This window comes from Phyllobates terribilis, unplaced genomic scaffold, assembly GCF_046119375.1.
Source record: "Phyllobates terribilis strain yellow unplaced genomic scaffold, ASM4611937v1 Scaffold_4__5_contigs__length_816908805, whole genome shotgun sequence".
NCBI lineage: Eukaryota > Metazoa > Chordata > Amphibia > Anura > Dendrobatidae > Phyllobates > Phyllobates terribilis.
In genome coordinates this window covers 50,533,589-50,561,150 of record NW_027362764.1, presented here as the reverse complement: position 1 = coordinate 50,561,150, position 27,562 = coordinate 50,533,589, and positions in this window count along the sequence as shown.

Here is a 27,562-nt window from a genome sequence, read left to right as displayed (position 1 = left end):
TTAGAACAGGGTCAGTCAGTCAGTGAGAGTCTTTAGCCTGAGGAGCAGAGCAGAGGAGCTCAGCCAGGAGGGCTGACAGGGAGCTGTGGCTCCGGCTGGGCCCAGCTCCAGAACAGAGCCTGCTGAGAGAGAGAGAGAGGAGTGAGAAGGACCCAGAGAGGAAACAAGAAGGAACCCCAAGATCCCAGAATAAGGACAGAAGGGTGAAGGGTTGGCGGACAAGGGTACCGGATCCCAAGCTGGCAGAGGCCAAAACGAACCTTAACCAGGAACCGGAGGTTGTGGGCAGGATCTGCCACGACCCTCACCAAATCCACTAGAAAGGCACACCGAGTATAGGGTCAGGGAGCCCAGAGGAGGCTTGACCACCAAGAGACCCGAGGAAGCCGGCCAAAAGTGGATCCCTGGTGGGAACGGCCAGAGGAAGGGAGAGTCAGAAAGGAGCTCAGGACCACGCTCCAGAATTGCCTGGGGGTTGGCCGAGTCCAGGACCTGGTGGACGCAGCACGGCTCGGGTGGTCACTCAAAGCCAGAGTGACCAAAAGAACACCAGTAAGTAAAAGCCCTGAACTGCATCTCCTGACTCTGAGTCTCCTTGCTGCACCTTCACAACCACCATCCTCCACGTCTGACCCCCTGAGGCTATACCCCTCCCGTTGGGGGTTATACTACCACAGCTGCACACACACCACCAGCCTCAGCGGACCATCCTGCAGCGGCGGCCTTTTGACCGCAAATCAACGGGTGGTGTAGTCGACACTAAGAACATCTGCAAGGACTGCCGCACACTGAGTTTGACACCCTGGGCACGGACCGGGTCACAGCCACTCGGAGACTACAACCCCCATCTGATCCGGCTCCGGGTATCCCTAACAACATGGCCCAGGGGGCGCGTCAATTTTGGCGTAGTCGGCAGGATCACGTGCCCGCAACAACCGGGTACTGCGTGCCTAAAGAAAAATTCGCATTTACCTCAAAACGAAGTCTCCCGCCAATTCCAGAGGGTCCCCGCCATCGGACGCCATCTCGGATCAGTTCCCGCCATTTGCCCGTCATCTGCAGTCTTTTCCCGCCATCTGCAGTGTTTCCCGCCACTGGGAAGCGGTTCCCGCCATCTGAGAAGATTTCCCGCCTTGGCAGAGCGGACGCCATTATGGGCGTGCCAGAGGATGGCAAGAGGCCACCTCCCATCGTGGGCCAGGATCGGAAATGGCGCCAAAAGTGGAAACCGCCCCCACCAGCAGAGACTGTGATGATTGATATGTCCATCAGCGTGAGGGAACTGCCCCTGGAACTGACAATCACCAAGTTACCCCAGGACCGCCCTCAGTATGGGCGTATACAGAACAAAAGAGAGAAGATGGGAGCAGCTTGGAGGAGTCTGGAGGAGCCGTACCCGGAGATGGAGGGAGAGGCAGGCAGCACCGACCCAGTGGTCAGGGGCCTGTTGCAAGCGACAACTCCAGAAGGCCTGGTGGAGATCCTGGCGCAGCTCCCCAGAGACCGGGAGCGTGCACAGACCGCGCTAGAGGGCCTCGCACGAAGGATGGCCCGGGTGCAGCAGGAAACACTGGCGGAGTGGACCCGAGAGATGGCCCTGCAGGCTGGAGCCTGCCAGCGAAGCATGCCACCCGCAGCGAGGAGCAAGTCCACCTCTGAGGACGGCGAAGGAGGGACGACGGCCGGAGACGACGCCGCGGAGGGAGCCGAAGAGATGAAGGCAGGTAATGGGGACGACAATATCCCGTGCCCAGAAGCCGTAAACCTGCCCCAGCTCCCCGTCACAGAGCCCGAAGCCCCACTCACCGTTCCCGTAGCCGCTGCGTCATCGCTCCAAGCTAGGCCTCAAGCGGCCGGAGCCGCGGCCACGCCCCCTGTGACGTCACGCGCCTCGATCCAGAGCACGGCCAAGCAGGAGACGCCACCGGCCTGGTCGCAAGGCCGAGTGCCCCCGGGCGCCGCAGTGCCAACAGCGCCCTCTACCTCCACTGAGCCACCGGCCTGGTCGCTGGGCCAGGTAACCCCGGGCGCCGCCGTCTTCACGGTGCCCTTTACATTCAGGGTGCCCCAGGCCTGGTCGCAAGGCCTGGTGAACCCGGGCGCTGCCACCACAACAGCGCCCTCAACGTCCACAGTGCCACACCTGGGTGAAGACCTATTTGCCCAGCACACATGCCCGGATGGGCAGCCCTTTGTGTGGCCACCGGAGTATTACCATCCCCGACTCCGGAAGGAAAGACCCCTGGATGAGCCCCTGATCCCGGCTCCGGCGCCCGCCAAGATCACCCCACTCTCGTTGGAGGAAGCGCAGTTTGCGTGGGACCCCACCGGAGAAGACCTCATCGGGTTCACCGAGGAGACCCGGGCAGCCGCAGCCCAGCGTGCGGAGTGCTGCCAGCAACAATTGGAGGTTTTTGCTAGAGAGCGACGAGAGAGACGGATCCGCGAGGAGCGGCTCCAAGTGAAGAGCGCCGAGCAGAAGAGCCGAGCCCGCAGAAACCCCCGTGCTGCCCACGGTCCCCGTGCCAGCGGGACTGTAATAAAATTCCAGTTGGAGCACGGGTGGGGTTTCATCCGGGACCACAAGACCCCCGGCGACGTCTTTGTCACCCGCAGAGATGTTGAAAGTCATCTGCCGGAGGGACACAGAGGTCGTGACCTATACCTGGGTGATGAGGTCACCTTCACCCGGCATCAGTGCGCCAAGGGCCCGTATGCCCTGCACGTGCATAGACTTACTGAGAAGGTGCTACGGGGTGAGGAGGATCAAGAGGACCCGGACGGGTCTAAAGATTACCCTCAGCCAAGAGCACACCGCCACTGATGAACTGTAAATAGAATATGTAAATAGTTACCCGTGTGGGTACAAAAACTGTTGCTACAAAAGTGTAGTCCCCGTTGGGACCAGTGAACTGTTACAGTGTGTCCCATCTCCCCACAGGCTGAGGACTGTGAGCAGCCATCCCTAATCCCACTGGCCGAGGACTGAGAGCGGCCATACCTCCCCTTGTATATAGTTGCGCTTCCTAAGGCGCCCCCTACCGGTTTTATAGGAAACTGTTTTTTCTTGAAGAGACTGTTGCACTTTACCCGGTCACAAGTTGCACCGTGGCCGGAGAAACAAGAATGTTTATATGAAAAAGTTTTATGCTGATAGTATATATATTGTTTTAAATGTTTATGATGTTTTGAAAAATATTGTATGTTTGTGGATGTTTTTATTCTTTTACAGCCCGAGGACGTGCTGTGATTTACCAGGGGGGAATGTAGCACCCTGAGGACTCGGCTGCTACAGGGGTATTACACCTCAAGCCAGAGGTGTGGTATTCCACTCCCGGGTAAGGATGGAGTGTGGAACTGAGCTAGTAGGCTGCATGCACTACATACATCCCATTTCCGGGGGACAGAACGACGGTACTCCCACCAGTTTATGTGCAGGTACGACAGCGTCTGTCCCTGGCTGGAGTGGGAGGGGGGTGGAACATCCCAGTAGTGTAGGGGCAGATAGGGGGAGTAGTCTGGGTAAAGATAGGAGCTCATTGGGTGCTGGTCACCTGAGCTCACACATAGAGGGAGTATATAAGGTGGGCACCATCTTAGAACAGGGTCAGTCAGTCAGTGAGAGTCTTTAGCCTGAGGAGCAGAGCAGAGGAGCTCAGCCAGGAGGGCTGACAGGGAGCTGTGGCTCCGGCTGGGCCCAGCTCCAGAACAGAGCCTGCTGAGAGAGAGAGAGGAGTGAGAAGGACCCAGAGAGGAAACAAGAAGGAACCCCAAGATCCCAGAATAAGGACAGAAGGGTGAAGGGTTGGCGGACAAGGGTACCGGATCCCAAGCTGGCAGAGGCCAAAACGAACCTTAACCAGGAACCGGAGGTTGTGGGCAGGATCTGCCACGACCCTCACCAAATCCACTAGAAAGGCACACCGAGTATAGGGTCAGGGAGCCCAGAGGAGGCTTGACCACCAAGAGACCCGAGGGAGCCGGCCAAAAGTGGATCCCTGGTGGGAACGGCCAGAGGAAGGGAGAGTCAGAAAGGAGCTCAGGACCACGCTCCAGAATTGCCTGGGGGTTGGCCGAGTCCAGGACCTGGTGGACGCAGCACGGCTCGGGTGGTCACTCAAGGCCAGAGTGACCAAAAGAACACCAGTAAGTAAAAGCCCTGAACTGCATCTCCTGACTCTGAGTCTCCTTGCTGCACCTTCACAACCACCATCCTCCACGTCTGACCCCCTGAGGCTATACCCCTCCCGTTGGGGGTTATACTACCACAGCTGCACACACACCACCAGCCTCAGCGGACCATCCTGCAGCGGCGGCCTTTTGACCGCAAATCAACGGGTGGCGTAGTCGACACTAAGAACATCTGCAAGGACTGCCGCACACTGAGTTTGACACCCTGGGCACGGACCGGGTCACAGCCACTCGGAGACTACAACCCCCATCTGATCCGGCTCCGGGTATCCCTAACAACATGGCCCAGGGGGCGCGTCATCTGTACCACATAATCCTCACCCTGATCCTTCTTCCTCCCACCCTGGCGACTCCCAGGAGACAAGTGATCCTACACTTGCACACGCAAAAGAACTTTTTACATTTCCATTTATAGATTCTGGCCTCTCATCCAGCACATTTCAAGAGGGACATGATGAGATTGTGTGTAGTGAGGCAAAAATATTTGAGCAGCTACGGTCAGAAGAAGACGATGGTGGGGAACGGCAATTAGTGTCTCACAAGGTAGAGGTTGATGAGACACAATTGCCAACAAGTGATGTTGTTAAGTCAATAAGAAGGACCATAGTGCAGAAGTGAAAAACGAGGTGGTGGATGATGTAGTCACTGACCCAACCTGGGAAGGTGCCATACAGAGCGAGTCCACCAGTGTTGAAGGGGAAGTATCCGCAGCACCGCAACAGGCAGAAAGTGGGGTGGCCAGAGGAAGAAGGCGGGCAACTGTTCCCCAGAACCCACAAGCGGCAAGTTCCCAAGGGTTAGGTGTTCCCCAATCTGGCACTTTTTTAAAGAAAGTGAGAACGATAAAAGAATGGTCATTTGCAACCTGTGCTGTACCAAGATCAGCAGGGGCCTGACCACTACCAGCCTGACCACCACTAGCATGCTCAGGTACATGTCATCAAAGCACCCAACTAGGTGGGCCAAACGCCTGGGTCCACAATCAGTGTCTGCGAGTGACACCACTGCCTCTTCCCCTGTGCTTCGTGCTTGCCAATATCCTGTTCAGGATGCAGGCGTGGATGCCTCCTGCCCTGCAACTGTCGTTGCACATTCGAAGGCACCATCAGCAACCACGTCCAATTCCTTGTCCCAGCGTAGCGTTCAGCTGTTCCTACAGCAGCCCTTGGAACGCAAAAGAAAATACCCAGCCACCAACCCACAAGCCCAAACACTAAGTGGGCACATTTCCAGACTGCTTGTCCTGGAAAAGTTGCCGTTTAGGTTTGTGGACACTGAGGGAGGCATCCCAGTCCCCAGCCGCCACTATTTTTTCTGGTGTGCCGTCCCTGTGCTGCAGTGCTTCCAGCTTGCGACTGATATGGACGGCATGCTTCGAGATGACATTTTGGAGATGGAGGATGAGCAGGTGGAGGAGCTGGTGTAGGAAGTAGACGAGACCCTGATGGAACTAGGGCCCGCAATCCTCGGCGTCAGTAGCACATGTGCCGTCCCAGGGTGCGACTCGGTCCCTGCCTTTCACCCTGTGTGCCATAAGGGAAATGTAGCATCCCTGTCCACCAGCACTTGTCCACTTGTCGGTCATTAAGTGAACCTTCCCAATAACTGCGTTGGTCAGGGCATGGGAGATGTTATGGGACACATGCTGTACACCAGCATATCAGTCGCAAGCTGGAAGCACTGCAGCACTGCTTCAGCGAAGCGGCAACAGTCTCTGCTGAAACTAATTTGTTTAGGTGATAAACAGCACACTACAGAAGATTTATTGAAAGGTCTAACAGACCAGACAGATCTGTGGCTATCGCCGCTGAACCTACATCCAGGCATGGTCATGTGTGATAATGGCCGTAACCTAGTGGCGGCTCTGAAGCTTGTCAAGCTCACATACGTACTATTTTTTGCCCACGTGCTCAACTTAATGGTTTCTGAAAGCCTACTCAAATTTGCCTGACCTACTTGTGAAAGTACGCCGCATGTGCGCCGATTTTCGCAAGTCACCTACAGCTGCCGCCAGTCTGACAGTGCTGCAGCAGCGCTTGCAAGTGCTAGCTCACCGACTGGTGTGCGACCTGACCACGCGCTGGATCTCCACATTACATAGGTTGGCTAGGCTTTGTGAGCAGCAGAGGGCAGAATTTGAATACCAGCTACACCATGCCCATCGGTATTCCGGTCAGCCTCCCCACATGACAGCTGACAAGTGGGCATGGATGTCTGACATCTGTGAGGTTCTTCAAAACCTTGAGGAAACAACCAAGATGGTGAGCGGCAATGACACCATAATCAGGGTAACCATTCCACTTCACTGTCTACTCAAACGCTCTCTGCTCACAATTAAAGAGGAGGCTTTGCATGTGGACCAGGTGGAGATGGAGGAAGAGAGTACACAGGGTGATACTACCCAGCCCAGCCTCATCTCATCTTCTCAGCACAGATTGTGTGATAATGAGGAGGAGGAACAGAAGATGGTTTCGTGCGCTACGGAAGGAACTACCCACACCATCTTCATTCCATCTGTTCAGCATGGATGAGCTGAAATAGAGGAGGAGGAGAGGGAGGAGGAGATGGAGAGTTGTCCTCTTGATGAGAACAGGGAAGTCTTGCTTATTGGGAGCCTGGCACACGTGGTTGACTTTATGTCCCGCTGCCTTTCCTGCTACCCACGTTATATGCATTTTGTCCAATACTGATTACCGATGTGCCTTTCCGGAGGGCACAACTTTTCAAATCTTTTGAGAGATGCTGCCAAGATACTTGTTTGGTAGACCATGTGCACCTTCTGGCAAACCACCCCCTCTCTATGCCCCGTTACCAGACCTTGGATGTGACTAAGGACGGGGCTTCACATCAAGGGGGAACAAAAGGTCGAGGGGAGCACTGCTTCCTGGGAAGTTCCGGAACGTTTCTGAAGTAACCAGGAAATGTGCAAGCTTCTCTTTCCAGGAGCTTGACACTGGTATTGTCGATCTAATGGTGGAATAAACTCCTAATCTGCCCCCTTTATTGTCACCTACCCCAAAACCTCCTCCAAGTACGATTTCCCAATAACACATGACACTGAAATTTGGATAATTTTGCCCACAGCAGGCTTTATTTAAACAAACAGATAATAAAATTCAATTTTTATATAATACTGGTAAGGTCCTTCAAGTTCCCAAAATCTGGTGATTACCAAAAAAAGAAAACGTAAACCATAATTACTCTCAGCCATTACCCCACTGGCTCGGAAGCACCATAACTCAGGGGTTCCACTCGACATTCCATTTCTGTAAGTCCCACCCAAAATCACCAGATCAAAAAAACATCTTTTCCAAAATTGAGGAATCCATATACTAATGGATCCCCCAGACCAATTTAGAACCAACTTCAAGGACCCCCCCAAACGCCAATCACCACCATGACCTGAAATGTCCAAGACTGCCAAAACCAAAGGTTAAAACTTAAGGGAAGGGGGGCGAGACTGTTATTGACCCCTGTGAGCGGGAGGTTTTGGGGTAGGCAACAATAAAGGGGGCAGATTTGGCAGTTTTCCCACCAGTAGATCGACAATACCAGTGTCAAGGAGAGGCTGGAGCCCAGCCAAAAACCACCACACAAAAAGGCGTGGGCGGAGGCCGACATGACGATGGTTTTGGAAGTGGAGGGGTCCCTCCTCTTCCTGTTCCTATAAATCCCCTAAACTTGGGACCACCCCTCACTAACTAATGTCATCCCCACCCCTCCAACCCATCGTCCTGTTGGCCTCCACCCACGCCTTTTTGGGGGGAGGTTTTGGCTGGGCTCCAGCCTCTCCTTTCCAGACATAGTGGGAGATTTGGAAAGCAGGAGGTAGACAGTAAGAACTGCCTGCATCATTTATGATACACAGAGTAAAGTAGTAGTCTGCAGAAATATAGCAGTACATTATAAGTAAAAGAAAGCAAAGAAATATCCAACTTCTAACTGGATAAAAAAAAGGTTAACTAAAAAATATTAATAAAATTATCTAAAAAAGACTCTCCACCATTAGAATAACTTTAAACAATTGATTTGCTAATATATACAGTATGTACTCCAAAAGCATGAAGTAATAAACTTCTGACACAAAAGATCAAAAAAAGAAGTAATGACTGAGATGACTCAGATAGACAGGGGAGTTCTGTTTCAAAAATGTAAAAATATATTTTTAAATTAATTTATACTGAATTTTAACTTTTGACAGGAAAAACTACATGTCAAATTGCCATGATGCAATGGCAGACAGGAGCATAACTAGAGTCCGATGGGTCCTGATGCAAAATTTAGATTCCTCCTCCCCCTGCATGTTGGTAAATGTATGGGCCCTTGTAGCATTGTAAATCCTATAAAGACATATGTGTTGCCCCCCCATTATATAGTAATTTCTCCCATACTGTACTAATTTTCCCCAACTTGGGCCTCTTCCTGGTATATATGTCCCCCAACCTGGGCTTCTTCCTGGTATATATGTCCCACATCCTGGAATATATGCCCCTGATCCTGGTATACATGACCCCCATCCTGGGTTCCTTCCTGGTATATATGTCCCCCACCCTGGTATATCTGTCCCCCATCCTGGGCCCATCCTGGTATATATGTCTCCCAACCTGGGCCTCTTCCTGGTATATATGTCCCCCATCTTTGTATATATTCCCCCGATCCTGGTATATACGACCCTCATCCTGGGTTCCTTCCTTGTATATATCCCCCCATTTGGCCACTGTTCTCTAAATAAATAAAAAAATTCTTCTATAGCATCTGACATCTGCATGCCTGCTATGGGCGACGTATGATGTCACTGCAATGGAAGGGGTGCAATATTTTGTAAAATTAGCTTTTCTATGACATTTCCATGTATGACCCAATGTAGACTAGTTTTCAGTCTCCTATCCGAGGCTTTTCCTAACCACCTAAGCGAATAACGCCTTTGCGATTAAACACTTTCTTTACTCCAGAGGGAAGCGCGAGTCTAATTTCACGTGTGTAATTTTCCTCCAATTCGTCATATTGTGGCTGATATTTTATTAATGCCGTCACGGCTTTAGCGATCATTCACAGCTGCACATGTGAAAACTGATTTCCTAAATGACCCAATGTCTCGGGGAATAATGTTTTCCGTACTTGAAGTTTCAAAACGGATGAATTTGTGTGTTGCCAAATAAGAAGAATGGACGTGAGTATCGGAAAATGTCCAGTCTCCCATTGGGGGCTTACAAATCATCTGCATACTGTATACACTCGGGGTCCAAGTAGTACAGACAACAATGCTATTACTGGGCTACAAAATGGAGCAATGAGTTTGATGGCCTTTTTATATTTTTGCAAATTTCCTAAAGGACGCCATTTTTCCCATTAGAAAATCAATATATTGTAAATAGAGATGAGAAAATTAATTCGAAGCAAATCGAGTTCTCCCTGAATCCTAGATTTTTGCAATTTGCAATTTGCCGGCCAGCTGCAGGTTTCGAGTGATGGACATCGTGACTGAAGACTGACAGTCCAGAAGAGAAAGGTCCAGAAGAGAAAGGTCCAGAAGAGAAAGAGAGAATTTTCCAGTTCAAAAGTTTGGGTTCTCGTTGTTTTCAATAAGGTTCAGGTTATGGTTCAAGTTTGGGTAAAGTTCTGGTACCAGAACTGAACTTTGGAATAAAGTTCGGGTAGGGTACCAAAATCTGAACTTCCACGGTTCTGCTCATCCCTTGTTCTGACATATATAATTCCTACCAATGCAAATCTAGGCCAAATTCGAGCGAACTGTCAAATTTGAAGATCGGAAAACTCACTCATCAAGAATTATAAGGGCCTGCTAGCAAAAACCTTGGCAGGCTGTATTTCCCATCACAACCACTAGGTGGCCGCATAATGGCACATGCAGCATAAATATCTCCTGACAGAGTATCACAAAATCACTTTTCAAAACTGGTCATTTCGCACAGCTCATCTAGGAATATAATCTAAAAAATAATTAGGACTGTGATCCTGTCCTTTTTTGGTATTCGCTCAGGCTGGCCCTATTTAAGATATTGATAGTTTGTCAAGCCATTGCCTTGACAAGTAGGAAGCCAGGAAAATCCAGCTGAACAAATCTTCTAAAATCAATTAATTTTATTTGGTCATGAAGAAAATATTAAAACACCTTAGGAGGACATCAGCAAACGCGTTTCGAACTATGAGTTCTTAATGATTACAATGATTAAAAACTCATAGTTCGAAACGCGTTTGATGTCCTGCTAAGGTATTTTAATATTTTCTTCATGACCAAATAAAATTACGGTAATTGATTTTAGAAGATTTGTTCAGCTGGATTTTCCTGGTTTCCTACTTGTCTTCCCAGTCGCACTGCTGGCTCCGTGCTGCAATCTTCTAAGTGGGTGAGCTGATATTGCCTTTTTTCTCTTTTGCCATTGCCTTGACAAGGGTTGTCGTCCTCAAATCTAATATACCCTAATATTTATCTCTAGATGAGATCAGAGTATAAAGGGCAATAGACTGGATGATTTGCATCTGTCAACTTCTTAAACAGATATTTTTATGCCAGACATTTATGGCATATCCACCTCTGGGACTTGTACGTATATCCAGAACTGGGGTCCTCTAGATCCCATCATGTTAGGTAAGGTAAACTTGCAGGTGCAGGTGTGCAGGTTGTTGCATCCAGGTTGGAAAATAATGGAGAAAGAAAAACTAACTCTCTCCATTCACTGTTATGAGAATTAAAGTTTTTTTCACCTTGGGGGACATTTTTGTTAACTTAAATACATGTATTTGGGACTAAAAATTATTTTCACAAGTGACCTGCACATTCAACTTTGATGTGGTCTATGGCATAGATCAGGAAAACACAAATAAAAGAGTTAGAAGCTCTCCTAACAGACACTCAGATTGTGCTCACTGACAGACTCTCAGTTCACTCATTCTGCAGCCTTCAATGGACAAGTTCAACAAAAAGGCTAAAAGAGGCAAATGATGGAAAATTTTTTGATTAAGCCAAATTGCAAAAATGATTTTTATCCCAACATATATGTGACTCGCCCCCTGGGCCGCGGGGCACTCGAGACCGGGCCTCTGTACGATGCTGGGGGGTAGTAGTGGTGGCAACCCGGTCCCGTGGCTCAGGGTGGTCAGACCAAATGGCGGCAGTCTATTTAACAGTGTTTTGAATGTCTGACTACGCCACTCGTGGATTGCGGTCAGGGATAACCGCCGCTGCAAGGCAGACCGCTGAGGCTGGTGTTGGTGTGCAGCACAGGGGTAGGATAACTCCCCACGGGAGGAGGGTAGCCTCAGGGTAGTGTGTAGGGAGGATGGGAGTGATGGTAAAGGCGCAGCAGTAATCACACAGAGTCCAATGATGCAGTCCAGGGTCTATTAATCACAGTTGTTATCCAGGTCACTTCTGTCAGCAAGGACTGCCCGAGCTGTGCTGTGCTCACCAGGTGAGGGGCTCGATCAACCTCCAGGTAATTTAGAAGCGCTTCACAGGACCCCCTTTATGTGTCCTTTCTCTGGCCTCTCATACCCCACCAGTGACCTCACTTCTGTCTGGCTGCCTCGGACCTTGTTGGGTTAACGTGCCGGCCATTTTCCCTGGGCCCTATGTGGTGCCTTCCTAGCAGGTTTAGCAGGGGCTGCACCAATGAATGGTCGCAACCTCCGGTTTTTGGCTGAGTGTAGTTTCTCCTCCACCAATTTAGGGATTCGGTTCCCCTTCTGCGGCCTGACCCCTCCACTCAGGTGAATTCGGGCGTGCAGTGGCTACTGACCGTTCTGCACCCCTGGGGTCCCTCCTTCCTTCGTGTTCCTGGAGCCTCCCTGCTCCCCTTTCTTCCCTCAGGCTCCGGCCTCTGTGCTAGGCCTGCCCAGGGAGCAGAGCCCATGCAGCAGCTCTGCTCCCTGCCTTCTCCTCTCACAGAACTCCCTCCTAAGATGGCCCCCACCTTTTTATACTCCTCTCTCTGTGCATCCAGGAACTGCTTCCTCTCTGCTCCTGCACTACTGGGTTCCCCCAGTTCTGGGTGTTCCCTCCCTCCGAGTTCCCTCCCTTCCACTCCAGCCAGGGACATGGTCTGTCGTCCTCGCTGCTGGGAGCACCGTCGAGCTGTCCCCTGGAAATGTGGTGTAATGCATGCAGCTGTCAGGGTCCTGATCCACACTCCATCCTTACCTGGAAGTGAGATACCACACCTCTAACTGAGATGCGATACCTCTGTAGCAACCGAGCCCTCGGGGTGCTACATTCCCCCCTGGTAAATCACAGCACTTCCTCGGGCTGGAATAAAGTAAAAAGCATTTTTCCATAAGACATGCAAAAACTTTTTAAATGCAAACATGTAAAATCAATTCAACTTTTCTTTCCCTTTATGGGAAACAACCTTCTTATCTCAACATCATCAGCCTTACTTTCACTATATGCATATCATTTTCATTTTAAATATAACTCTTGGTACGCCAATGGAAAACAGTTCTTCAGATATACAACATGAAACAAATTTCAGTAGCAACTTTCACGACGGAGTCCTCCAGTAGGTTACGGCTCCCGTTGCGACCAGGCGTCCATGTCACCATAACAGAGTGCAATTATAAGTGCAACAAACACCTTTAGGCATCTCTTGAGGTAGGTGTATATAAAACCAGTAGAGGGCACTTTAAGAAGTGCAACTATTTACAAAGTTGACCGCCCCAGTCCTCGGCCGGATAGTTCATAAAAAGTGGCTGCTCCCAGTCCTCAGCTGGATATAAACAAAGAGTTGGCTGCTCCCAGTCCTCAGCCGGCTATTACTAACCCGTCTCCGGGTAACTTTCAGCAAACAACACACAGGCAACAGTCAGGCAACAGTCCCCATCCGGGGTAAACTTGCTCAAAACTTGCACAATTCCCAATGGGGCATAACTGGAAACTTTAAACTTTTCTCATACCCTTAAGGGTAAGTATGTACCGTCTGCGGTGCTCTTTCCTAGTAGTGGTGTCCTCCTGGTGGTTCCTGCTGGTAATCATCTTCAGACCCGTCTGGGTCCTCAGCAGTGTGACTCTTTGCGCCCACCCGGTGGATGTTGAGGGCATACCAGCCCCTTGCGCCGCGGTGCAGTAGGCCTTGCGGCGGGGCCTGGAGAGGGCCGCTGTTTATGACGCCCGGGATCGGCGGCTCCACCAGGGGGCCCGGGAGCAGGCTGACGATGGCAGCGTCCGGGACAGGGAGACTCCTCTTACCTGCTCCCGCGACCGCTCCTGCGTCACGCGTCTTCTCCTGGCGCTGGTCGGGACCCGCGACGGCTGGGGCACTGCCGAAGCTGGGCAGCTTAGTCTGCTGCTGGTCCGCCATCTTGCCCTCCATTCCTGATGTCTTCCTCCCCCCTGGTTAACCATGGCCTACCTTCCGGCGATCCTCTTCTGTAGGCCGCGGCTCCGCTGGCGATGCTCTGGGCGAGGACCTAGCATCGCGTGCTGGTGACGTCGGCGTCTGCTGGAGCTCCTTCCAGGACCCTGCGCGGCGTCAGTGCGTAAGGCGGGTCTTCGGCTCTCGCGTGCTTTTGTCGTCCATGCCCCTCTTCTTCCCGCGCGGCGTCCCAAAGATGGCGCCCGATGGCGGGAAACGGCTGCGGATCGCGGGAAACTCCACAAGGTAAGTATTACAGTCTTTCTTCAGGCAAGCAATACCCGCTGGTGGCGGGTTGGTCACGATCCTGCCGACTACGCCAAAGCTGACTCGCCCCCTGGGCCGCGGGGCACTCGAGACCGGGCCTCTGTACGATGCTGGGGGGTAGTAGTGGTGGCAACCCGGTCCCGTGGCTCAGGGTGGTCAAACCAAATGGCGGCAGTCTATTTATCAGAGGTTTGAATGTCTGACTACGCCACTCGTGGATTGCGGTCAGGGATAACCGCCGCTGCAAGGCAGACCGATGAGGCTGGTGTTTGTGTGCAGCACAGGGGTAGGATAACTCCCCACGGGAGGAGTGTAGCCTCTGGGCAGCGTGTAGGGAGGATGGGAGTGATTGTACAGGCGCAGCAGTAATCACACAGAGTCCAATGATGCAGCCCAGGGTCTTTTACTCACAGTTGTTATCCAGGTCACTTCTGTCAGCAAGGACTGCCCGAGCCATACTGCGCTCACCAGGTGAGGGGCTCGATCAACCTCCAGGTAATTTAGAAGCGCTTCACAGGACCCCCTTTATGTGTCCTTTCTCTGGCCTCTCATACCCCACCAGTGACCTCACTTCTGTCTGGCTGCCTCGGACCTTGTTGGGTTAACGTGCCGGCCGTTTTCCCTGGGCCCTATGTGGTGCCTTCCTAGCAGGTTTAGCAGGGGGCTGCACCATTGAATGGTCGCAACCTCCGGTTCTTGGCTGAGTGTAGTTTCTCCTCCACCAATTTAGGGATCCGGTTCCCCTTCTGCGGCCTGACCCCTCCACTCAGGTGAATTCGGGAGTGCAGTGGCTACTGACCGTTCTGCACCCCTGGGGTCCCTCCTTCCTCCGTGTTCCTGGAGCCTCCCTGCTCCCCTTCTTTCTTCCCTCAGGCTCCGGCCTCTGTGCTAGGCCTGCCCAGGGAGCAGAGCCCATGGAGCAGCTCTGCTCCCTGCCTTCTCCTCTCACAGACCTCCCTCCTAAGATGGCCCCCACCTTTTTATACTCCTCTCTCTGTGCATCCAGGAACTGCTTCCTCTCTGCTCCTGCACTACTGGGTTCCCCCAGTTCTGGGTGTTCCCTCCCTCCGAGTTCCCTCCCTCCCACTCCAGCCAGGGACATGGTCTGTCGTGCTCGCTGCTGGGAGCACCGTCGAGCTGTCCCCTGGAAATGTGGTGTAATGCATGCAGCTGTCAGGGTCCTGATCCACACTCCATCCTTACCTGAGAGTGAGATACCACACCTCTAACTGAGATGCGATACCTCTGTAGCAACCGAGCCCTCGGGGTGCTACATATGTAAGTAAGTAAAAAAGTCCTTAAAGGTGGACAGCCCTGAGCAAGTATGGCAGAGCTCCTATCAGGCTTCTATGGCATCCTGTAATTGTCTTCTTAGCCAAAAGAAGAAGAAAAGCAGTTAACTGATGATGGACTCAGAGAAAGTCAATGAGCTCAGCCTCAGCTAAATCCTTCTACCGGAGGAGAGCAGCACTTGGCAAAATGCACTTTCCCTTTTATTTTATCTATTGAATGGGATCTTCTGAACCCCCACCAATTAAACCTAAGTTCTGATGTGTCCATGTCACATGTCAAAAGTTATATAACGTGCCGTTACTCTTTAAATTATAAAAATCCTGCAGCCTCGACTAGGGGGAGCTCACTGTTTATTATTCCATTCAGTATATAAACATTCTGTAGTCTGCTCCTTTGCTCCCTCTAGTGGTGGCTGCAGCAGAGGCTGAAGTTTATCACTGCTAAATGTCTATTTGAGATTATTCCCTTTAAACATATCAGAAATTAATTGATGAGAATCTATGGACTATTTTTCTTGCCTTTAGTCATGGGGGATTAATTGAAGTAGTAACATGAATTATTGATAAGGATGTTTAGTAAACACATCATGGTGTGAGCGCAAGTGCACTGAGGTCCGCCTAGACTTAGTTTTCTTAACCGTATCTAGATTCATATTCCGATAAGATAATAAAAGTTTTTCAAGTCTCCCACCCCTCCAGTTAATAAGCAGTCAGAGGTAACTTTTCCTAATTCTTGCAAATTTATTCAACGTACATACATATGTGGCAAAATTATTATGTAAATCTGTTGAGTAATATCACTGATGAATATTTTTGTGATGTTTAATTATTAATAATACATTTGTTCATTTAAAGTGACCCTCAGCTAAAATCATCAGGAAAATCAATCTTGTTCTCCAACTTCTCAGTTGAAGCCTATAAGTTAGCTAATTTTGTTCATCCTTTTAACTTTGGTAACTTTGTTACTCCTGTATTTAACCATTTCCCTGCCAGAAGATACCAGACTGCATTCCTGTGATTAACTGCTTTCCTGACTATTTTCAATACTGTAAATATTCCTGCCTCTAAGTTAGTTAACTTTGTTAGTTTTCTTAACTGTGTTACTTTGTTACTCCTGTGTTTAACCATTGCCCTGCTGGAAGATACCAGATTACATTCCTGTCATTAACTGCTTCTCTGACTGTTTTCTATACAGTTACTGTTCTTTTCTGTAAGTTAGTTAACTTTGTTACTTCTCTTAATTTTGTTACTCCTGTCTTTAACCATTGAAGTGCTGGAAGATACCAGACTGCATTCCTGTGATTAACCGCTTCTCTTACTGTTTTCTATACAGCTACTGTTCTTATTTGTATCCACACACCTAGCTCTGCTTCATCTGTGCTACCTGCTTTGCTTGTTTGACTGCTATGCTGCTTACTCTGCTGTCCTGGTGCTTGCTGATCTATGTCTTGTCCATCAAAACCTTCTCCACAGAACCATTGCCTCCAGTCCGTGCTGCTCACCCAGACCCAAGGCTAAGGGATTCCGCCACCTGACTTGGGTGAGTTCATAACAATAACCAGCTTGATTTGATGGCTACACAAACAAGAAGCTCATCTTTCTAGCTGATATCCTCATCTCTTTGCACATATCAAGCCCATCAAACACTTGAAAATAAGATAATATTTTCAGTTTAGACATAATTTCTACCCTATGAAATCAATACATTTTCTCTATATACATAGTCCTGGAATATTTGACATAAGGTATGATATACTTGTTTAATCCCATGTAGGAAAATTGTTTTCATGCCTTTACAGATTTCCCAAGCCGTACTGGTAAAGTGTTTCAGTCATTAGGATTCAGCCACTGTCAATCTGCTTACATGATGGATGTTTCCTATATTGCGTCTTCACAATAACGGAGCAGAGGTAGATCTTCCAGGAAGCGGGAGATATAAATCATTTACTACTTCTCCCTCCAATCATCCTGAATCTCTCTCTACAAAGGAGTCATTGAAATTCTTAGTAAAATGAATGTCTTCTCCTAGGTCAATACATTAGATCCCTTCACCATGATTGCTATATAGCTTGGTAAAAGAATGAGGACGATTCACATCTAAATTTCATTTTAACTTTGAGTTAACACTTGAGTATCCACTGACCAAAGTAAAGAGCTCCATAAAAGAGCATCTCTCCCTGTGGAAGACCTGTCGCTGCCCTGCATTACACAGACAGCCCATTGATGTGAATGGATACTGTGTAATACTTTATTTCAACTGTGGAGGTGCTGTAGGAAAATTGAACACGTATTGCCAAGTTTCTACACTGATCATAGCTGATCCAGGCTTCCGATGGCAGGGGCTGCCGCACACAATGCATGGGATATCAAGTGCTTTTCAACAGTCAAACCTTTACTGAACAGTTCACGATCATTACAGTGGAGCATGTGTGATAGGGCACAACAGGTTACAGTCTTTCCCTCAGGTACCGGACATAACTTCAGCTCTAGCACTCGTTCCCAATAGAGCATCCCTTCTCCTGCTGTCTCCACTAACTCTAGGGATCTCTATCCACCGATAATAAGTAACCTGGATTCCATCATGCTCTGTATTTGAGGATCCGTTTCCATCTTCCCCTGCAAGCCTGCAAGTGCGATGTGCCCAATGGCCCCGGTGCCAATCTCGAGGTCCTGGGTCCAACGAATGAATCCACCTGGAGGAGTTGTATGGCATTCCTCTGCCCGGAGTGATAGGGCCATGTTGGATCTAGCAGCCAACTGCACTTGAGTTCCACGAAGAACTTGCTTAACTTTCCACTACTCCTAACCACACATATCCAGGAAGTACCTCTCCTTTTTTATTAACACTCTTGCCCTCACATCTGTGTGTCTGTACCTAACATTAACTATTCCTTATCTATTTCCAATCTCTGCAGTATATTACTAATAATCCCTGCTTCCTTTTATTTATAAAACACTTATCTTTATACACTATCATGGGGTTTCCACATTTGCCCCGCTATTCTACACTTTACCATAATGCATTACATAGGCATTATACACACACACATTACATGCATATGACGCGCCCCTGGGCCTACTTAGTGTAGCGTTGCGCACGCGGGGACTACCCGGAGCCGGGCCTGTTGGGGGTAGTAGTTTCGTGGCGGTGACCCGGTCCGTGCCCAGGGAGTCAAACTGTGTGGCTGAGTATTAGCAGTAGATGTTGGACGACTACGCCACCCGTTGAATGCAGCTATGGAGCTGCCGCTGCAGGGCAGACCGCTGAGGCCGGTGGTACGATTGTGCAGCGTAGATGGTATAACCCCCAACGGGAGGGGTATGGCCTCAGGGCAGCCGACGTGGATGATGGGGGTAGCAGGAACCACTCAGAGACGATGCGGTGTAGTTCAGGGTCTTTACTGGTGATAAAGATAGACCCTCCCGGAGTACTGGCTAGCGATCGGGGCCTGGTCAGTCTTTGAGCAGATGGGATCTCCCCTGGCCAGGCGGAGTTGTAGGCCTCCCCAACTAAATGTACTCTTCTGGCTACCTTGCTAGAGGCGGGTAAAAGTAGCCCACGTCCCTGAGTGTACCGTGTGGTGCTCACCCGTATGGCCGGTGACTCGGGGCCTTCTAGTGGCTTCCGCTCCACGACGGCGGTGCTGGTCCCACGCGTGTGACCGTGCCTTCGGGTTTCTTGGCCAGAGGACCTGAAATCCCCTGCCGGGCGGTTTCTGCTGCTGGGTCTGGGTTAATCCCCACAGCCTCGGACTCCGGGTCCGGTGGTAACTCTTCAATCAGGGCGAGCTCTTCAGCTGCCAGCCCCTGATTCCTTTTAGCACGACTTCCCCAGAGCTCCTGATCTTTCTTTCCTATGCTGCTCCTCTTCTTCTCTCTACTCTACTCACTAACCCTGCCTCAGCCCCAGTTTTATATAGGGGAAGTCCTTCCCCTCCCAGGACTGGGCAGGAGGTGTGGCATGCATAGGATTCCTGACCAAGAGACCTCCCACCTGCTCTCAGACGTAATATCTCTATTACTGTGGCAACCAGACCCCTGGGGTGTCACACATAAAATGCATAACACTGTTCATATTACACATCTGCATAGGGTGGTTGTCTTCATGGTAGCGGCGGGGTAAGACAGTCAACATCCTCACATTCCTCCCCTCTTACATTAGCAAGCATAGTGCCGAGCGTCGGATGGAGTGGTGTAAAGCCGCCACCACTGGACTGTGGAGGAGACGTGTTCTGTGCAGAGACGGAACGCACTTCTCTATCTGCGTCTGATGGAGGGGTCTGGGTTTGGTGATTCCAGGAGGACGTTCCCCTCTGACTGCATTGTGCCCGCTGTACAGATGGTGGAGGAGGATAATGCTGTTATTAGTGGGCGGACTCGGCCTCTTAGTTCCAGTGATGGGAAATCTTAATCTTCACACATTGTGGACAATTGTAGCTTCTGCACCTCATCCAGAGGTGTGGTATCCCACTCTCAGGTAAGGATGGAGTGCTGCCCGGAACCCAAACACCTGCATCCAACACTACACTGCTCCAGACCAGCAGGAGGGGCAAGATGCACTGTTCCTCTGCTGAGTCCTGTCCCTGGCTGGAGTGGGGGGAACCAAGAGAGGGGGAACCATGTAGTGAGTGTGGGCGGAGGAAGGAGTTTAGGGGAGCACTTCAGCAGGTGTATAAAAAGGGATGGAACCATCTAGAAGGGTTCCAGTCAGAGGAGGACAGTGAGTGGGAGCAGGAGCTCTGCTCAGCAAGAGCGGGCCTAGTGAGAGAGGCCCAGGAGGTGAGAACATTAAACTATAAAAAATATAAATCCCCTGTTATTGACCGCCCTGGGTCACGGACCGGGTCACTGCCATTGTGACATCCCCGCACCGACCAGCCCGGCACCAAGTACCCCACGGCCCAGGAGGTTAGAAAAGCTCCTGGAGGTGGATATGGAGGGGGCACATACTTTTCTCGATATACTGTATATCAATGATTAATAAAAACATTTTTAATTTAATCTTTCAAATATCTCATATAACTCGGTGTGGGGTTCGTTTATTCATTTCTCAAAACTAGAATATTTAGAGTACATTATTTAACGGGTCAAAGCAGATGCTGCTCATATGAAAGGAGGCCATGATGGTGGGTGTCTTCTAATGAGGGTCCTGATCTGTTTGCCAGGAAAAGAATGAGTGCCATGTAATAGAAGAGTTTGACCGGACCCAGGGTGGTCATTTCATTAATATGGTGGTGGTGTTGGTGGCTGGATTCGTACTGATACATGGGTGCACTTTTTAGTAGGTGATTTGATACATTTATCCTTTCTGTTGCATTGAAGATTGTGAATGGAGACTTTTTCGTAGTTTATTATATTAATCTTTATGCACCAGAAGTTCATGCTCTAGATAACTTTCCATCTTAAGACCGAAAAAAAAAGCTACATCCAAGGAAATTACAGGGAAAAAATCCCTAATTCTCTCCTTAGTCATTGCATTTTCCTTTCATCTGGGAAATAACATGCGGACTATTATCTCTGCATTAGAATTTCTTACATTTGTAAGAAGAGACCATTTTTTTTATATTGGATCTGAATTTCCGGCATCTGAACATTATCTGGATGGTTTTTTAAATCAGATTTTGACAATGAATTCCAGGAGATTAGAGCAGATTGTATCATCCATGATGACTGGTGCACAAGGTATGAGCACTTTAGATATATATCGACGTGTCAGAGCTTTTTATGTAACAGTTTCTTCCTTGTAGCCACTGGTTTTGGGGGAAAGGAACAGCTCAAATATCTGCTCCCAGGCTGAATATCAAGTGTGGCCCCTTGAGTCAAGGGCTTTATTGGGTTATAGTAAACCTTCACACTATAAAAACACTTATACATGTGGCAGCTATTTTTTCTTATGCTCATATTGCAATGCCACCATTGCTGAATGGACTATGTCAACAACATGTGGCTTTAGTGTTAATCAAGATGAGTCAAGTCAAGAAAGGAAAAGTTGCTAGCCAGGATAATTTTATATATGTATGCCTTCCTACTTTATTTATTATTATTTATTTAAAAGCCTATGGCTTGATTTCGAGCCATTGCGACTTGCCTGATGAACGATCTGTAGGAAGATGGATCTTGAACATGCCTTGATAGGTCCACCAGGGTCTTCTCCACCGCTATCTTGATAGTATCAAGCCATTGGGTTGCTGATGTTCCTCTTCGCCTTGTTCTTTCTATTCTGCCAACCATGATGTCCTTCTCCAGTGATTGCTCTCTTCGTATGATGTGTCCAAAGTAGGCAAGTCGTAGCTTGGTGATCCTTGATTCAAGTGATATGCCTGGCTTAATTTGTTCAACAATTGATTTGTTTGTTCTTTTTGCCATCCATGGTATTGATCACATTCTTCTCCAGCACCACATTTCAAAAGCGTCAATTCTTCTTCATTCTTCTTCCACACATACAACATTGATATAATTGCTAAACTGTCTGTATCAACAACATATGGACCAGCTCCAAGCAAAACCATGAGGATGAAGTAAGGAACTTTTGCAATTTTTTTGGCTTTTATAAGTCTATAAAGGGTTCTTTGCCACAGGGAGAGTAGTAGTGGGAGAGTAGGTGGACAGTCCTGATCTCTGCTACTTACAAAGCTAAAACCATTAGATATTTACGGTCACCCACATAACGCAGACTAGTGGTGCATAATGAATATACATTGAGTTGCTGGATGAGTTAATATTTAGGCACATTGGGGAACATATATTAATATTGGCACAGTGTCTGAGAAATCAGCCAGTCTCCCAATATATTGAGTGGGTTTAGAACAGTACCAGATGAGACTTGCTGATCTGTGGAGAAACATGTACCTCGATAACCATCTGGACATCCACCATCGACCATTTCTGATGACTATTTGTCGATCATTTTAACCTAAAAAGAGGTGCAGAGGTAGCCAGTAGTAATGCAGGAAAATGCTCAGATAAGGAATTATCCGAACACGCTCGGGTGCTAACTGAGTGGCCTCAGTGTGCTCAAATAGTATGTTCGAATCGCCGAGGCTGCATGTCTCACGGCTATTCGACAGCCGCAACACATGTAGGGATTGCCTGTTTGTTTGGCAGGCCCAGGACTAGAATCACTACAGCAAGCCCAGGACTAGGATCACTGTAGCGCCCTGAGGGTTCGGCCGCTACAGGGGTATTGCACCTCAACCAGAGGTGTGGTATTCCACTCCCGGGTAAGGATGGAGTATGGACCAGGGCTAGGTTAGCTGCATACACCACACACACCCCATTTCCGGGGGACAGCTCTACGGTGCTCCCATTTATATATATATGCAGGCACATCTGACTATGTCCCTGGCTGGAGTGGGGAGGGGGGAGGAAGACCCAGTGATGTAGGAGCAGAAGGGGACGGTTTCTGGAGCATAGGAAGGAGCTCATTGGTTGCAGGTCACCTGAGCTCAGACACAGTGAAGCAGATAAAAGGTGGGGGCCATCTTAGGAGGGAGTTGAGTGTTCAGTGAGGGGAGAAGGCAGGGAGCAGAGCTGCTGCATGGGCTCTGCTCCCTGGTCAGGCCTAGCACAGAGGCCGGAGCCAGAAGGGAGGAGAAGGAGAAGGAAGAAAGGTGGAGAGAAAGAGGAGTAGAAAGGCTCCAGAAACAAGAAGGCAGAAGGGACCCTAAGAACCCACGAGATATCGGGTGAAGGGTCGGGCAGAATAAGGGTACCGGATTCCCAAGTTGGTGGAGGTAAATCATCCCTCAGCCAAAGACCGGAGGTCGTTATCATCTATTGGTGCGACCCCCTGCTGCTCCCACTAGGAAGGCACCACATAGGGTCAGGGAAACCGGCGACAGGTTTCACCAAGAGAAGGCCCGAGGCAGCTAGACAGAAGTGTGGTCACTGGTGGGGCACGAGAGGCCAGAGAAAGGACAGAAGGGGGTCCTGTGCCATACTCCTGAATTGCCTGGGGGTTGACCGAGCTCCTCGCCTGGTGGACGCAGCACGGCTTGGGCAGTCATTCCCTGCAGAAGTGACTCGGATAACAACTGTGAGTAAAAGACCCTGGACTGCATCACTGACTCTGTGTGATTTATGTGTAGCACCCTGAGGATTCGGCTGCTACAGGGGTATTGCACCTCAACCCAGAGGTGTGGTATTCCACTCCCGGGTAAGGAAGGAGTGTGGAACTGAGCTCAGATAGACTGCATGCACTACATACATCCCATTTCAGAGGAGCAGGCCGACGGTACTCCCACTTAGAAATGTGCAGGTACAACCGAGCCTGTTCCTGGCTGGAGTGGGAGGGGGGTGGTACATCCCATGTAGTGTAGGGGCAGATAGGGGGAGCAGTCTGGGTAGTGATAGGAGCTCATTGGGTGCTGGTCACCTGAGCTCACACATAGAGGGTGTATATAAGGTGGGCACCAACTAGAATCAGGGTCAGACGCAGAGAGTCAGAAGCAGACAGCAAGACAGCTGCAGAGGAGCAGACAGCAAGTAGAGAGGAAGTCAGCCTGCAGCAAGAGAGAGACCCTGAGTGAGAGAGGAGCAAAGAAGGAGTACCCAGAGGGGAAAACAGAGAGGACCCAAGAACCCAAATTAAAGCACCGGGTGAGGAGTCAGCATCAGGGTACCGGAACCCAAGCTGGTGGGGGCAAAAACAATCCCTAGCCAGAGACCGGAGATCGTGGGCAGCGTTTGCCACGGTCACCCATCACATTCACCCCGAAGGCACACCACATGAAGGGTCAGGGAACCCAGGGCCAAGGGTGTCCCAACAGAAGGCCCGAGGGAGCTGGACCTAGGTGAATCACTGGTGGGGACGGCTGAAGAAAGGACAGAGGGAGAGCTCAGGGCCACGCTCCGGACTTGTTTGGGGGTTGGCTGGATCCAGGACCTGGTGGACGCAGCACGGCTCGGGTGGTCACTAGCAGCTGGAGTGACCAGTACAACATCTGCAGTAAGTAAACACCCTTAACTGCACAACCCGAGTCTGTCTTCATTGCCGGCTGCACCGCACCACCACAACCCCCATCCTCTGCGCCTGTCCCCTCTGAGGCTATACCCCTCCCGTTGGGGGTTATCCCACCAAGCTGCGCATCCACCATCAGCCTCAGCGGACCCTGCTGCAGCGGCGGCCACAGTGACCGCATCACAACGGGTGGCGTAGTCGACACAAAAGAACTTTAGTAACATCTGTAAAGCTGCCACATAACACTGAGCTTGACGCCCTGGGCACGGGGCCGGGTCACAGCCGCTCGGAGACTACAACCCCCCATCTGATCCGGTGCCGGGTATTCCCCTCAAAAAGGAATATGTCCCAGGGGGCGCGTCAACTTTGGCGTAGTCGGCAGGATTACGTGCCCGCAACACCCGGGTACTGCGTGCCTGAAGAAAAGTGCAAGTTTACCTCAGAAAGAAGTCTCCCGCCGGTTCCGGAGAGTCCACGCCATCGGACTCCATCACCAGTCGTTTCCCGCCGATTGTCCGCCATTTCCAACTTGTTCCCGCCATCTGCAGAGTTTCCCGCCACTGGGCGACGCTTCCCGCCAAAACCGCAGATTTCCCGCCTTGGAAGAGCAGCGGGCGCCATTATGGGCGTGCCAAAGGAGGGCAGGAGGCCACCTCCCATCGTGGGCCGGGACAGAAAATGGCGCCAAAAGTGGAAACCGCCCCCACCAACAGAGACTGTGATGCTGGAGGTGTCTGTCAGCGTGAAAGAACTACCCCTGGAGCTGACAGTCACCGAGTTGCCCCGGGACCGCCCTCTAAGTGGGAGGAGACGAAAGAGAAGAGAAAAGATGGGTGTCGCTTGGAGGAGTCTGGAGCGAGCGCACCCGGAGGCAGGAAGCCTGGAAAGGAGCAGCAGAAAAGCTCACCCGGAGATGTCCAGAGAGCAGAGCAGCACCGGCCCGCTGGCCAGGAGCCTGCTGGAAGAAGAGCAGAGCAGCACCGACCCGTTGGTCAGGAGCCTGCTGGACACCACGACCCCACTAGGCCTAGTGGAGGTCCTTGCACAGCTCCCCCGAGACCGGGAGTGTGCACAAACTGCCCTGGAGGGCCTCGCACGGAGGATGGCCCGGGTACAGCGGGAGATACTGGCGGAGTGGAGCCGGGAGATGGCTCAGCACGCAGAGACCAGTCAGCGGAGCACGCTACCTTGGAAGAGGAAGCAGACCGCCTCTGAGGATGGCGCGGGAGGACCCAAGGCCGGAGACGGCGCCGAGAAGGGAGCCGAAAGCATGGAGGCAGGTAAAAGGGACGCCTATACCCCAAGCCGTGACACCGCTCACCTGCCCCAGCTCCCCGTCGCAGAGCCTGAAAGTCCCCCTGCTGTGCCCGTAGCCGCCACGTCACCGCAATGGACTAGGCCCCGACCGGAAGCCGCCGCAGCGACCCCTGTGACGTCACGCGCCTCGACCCGGAGCGTGACAAAGCAGGAAATACCACCAGCCTGGTCGCAAGGCCTAGTACCCCCGGGCGCCGCATCACCAACAGCGCCCCCTACCTCCGCGGAGCCTCCGGCCTGGCCGCAAGGCCAGGTAGCCCAGGGCGCCGCCGTCCTAACGGTGCCCTTCACCTTCCAGGTGCCCCAGGCCTGGCCGCAAGGCCTGGGCAACCCGGGCGCCACCACCACCGCGCCCGCGCCCGCAATACCAAGGGTGCCACACCTGGGGGAGGACCTGTTCAGCCAGCTCGCATGGCCGGACGGGCGGCCCTTCATCTGGCCCGAAGGATACCATGAGCTGGAACGGCAGCAGAGACTAAGACCCCTGGATGAACCCCTGATTCCGGCTCCGAAGCCCGTGGCACGGATCTCGCCCCCGCTAGCGGAAGCACAGTTTGAGTGGGACCCCACCGGAGAAGATCTAATGGGGTTCACTCAGGAAACTAGGGCAGCTGCAGCAGACCGCGCCGAGTGTTGCCGACAGCAGCTCGAGGAGTTCGCGAGGGAGCGGAGAGAGAGGCGGGTCCGGGAACAACAGGCCCAAATAAGGAGCGCCGAGCAAAAGAGCCGGACCAGGAGGGACCCCCGTGCAGCGCACAGTCCCCGTACCACCGGGACTGTCATCAAGTTTAACCAGCAGCACGGGTGGGGCTTCATTCGAGATAACAACACCCACGGCGACGTCTTTGTCACGCGCAGAGACGTGGAGTCCCATCTGCCGGAGGGGCACAGAGGTCGTGACCTCTACATCGGAGATGAGGTCACCTTTACCCGGCACAAGTGTGCCAAAGGACCTTACGCCCTCCACGTACACCGCCTGACGGAGGAGGAGTTGCGGTGCGAGGAGGAGGAGCAAGAGGACCCGGACGGGTCTGAAGTTCAAAGAGCAGGAGGAAGACGCCGTTGAGTGCGGCAGAGCAGGTGCTGTAAATAAGTTACCCCATGGGGGTATAAAGAAACTGAAACTGTTGCTGCTAAAATAGTCCCCGTTGGGACCAGTGAACTGTTACCCGTTAACCCCTAAATCCCACTGACCGAGGACTGAGAGCGGTCATTCCTCCCCAATACCTGGCCGAGGACTGAGAGCGGCCAACTTTCCCTGTATATAGTTGCGCGTCCTAAAGCGCCCCCTACCGGTTTTATAGAAAACCAGATTTTCTAAGAGACTGTCGCACTTTTCCCGGACACACAGTGCACAGTGTCCGGAGGAGGAACCTGAAACCAGAGACCAGAGAAGTCTACGAGAATGTTTTATATGAAAAGTTTTATATGATGTTTTATATGTTTATGTTTATAAAAATATGTATGTTTTTGGTGTTTTATGTCTTACAGCCCGAGGACGTGCTGTGATTTACCAGGGGGGAATGTAGCACCCTGAGGATTCGGCTGCTACAGGGGTATTGCACCTCAACCCAGAGGTGTGGTATTCCACTCCCGGGTAAGGAAGGAGTGTGGAACTGAGCTCAGATAGACTGCATGCACTACATACATCCCATTTCAGAGGAGCAGGCCGACGGTACTCCCACTTAGAAATGTGCAGGTACAACCGAGCCTGTTCCTGGCTGGAGTGGGAGGGGGGTGGTACATCCCATGTAGTGTAGGGGCAGATAGGGGGAGCAGTCTGGGTAGTGATAGGAGCTCATTGGGTGCTGGTCACCTGAGCTCACACATAGAGGGTGTATATAAGGTGGGCACCAACTAGAATCAGGGTCAGACGCAGAGAGTCAGAAGCAGACAGCAAGACAGCTGCAGAGGAGCAGACAGCAAGTAGAGAGGAAGTCAGCCTGCAGCAAGAGAGAGACCCTGAGTGAGAGAGGAGCAAAGAAGGAGTACCCAGAGGGGAAAACAGAGAGGACCCAAGAACCCAAATTAAAGCACCGGGTGAGGAGTCAGCATCAGGGTACCGGAACCCAAGCTGGTGGGGGCAAAAACAATCCCTAGCCAGAGACCGGAGATCGTGGGCAGCGTTTGCCACGGTCACCCATCACATTCACCCCGAAGGCACA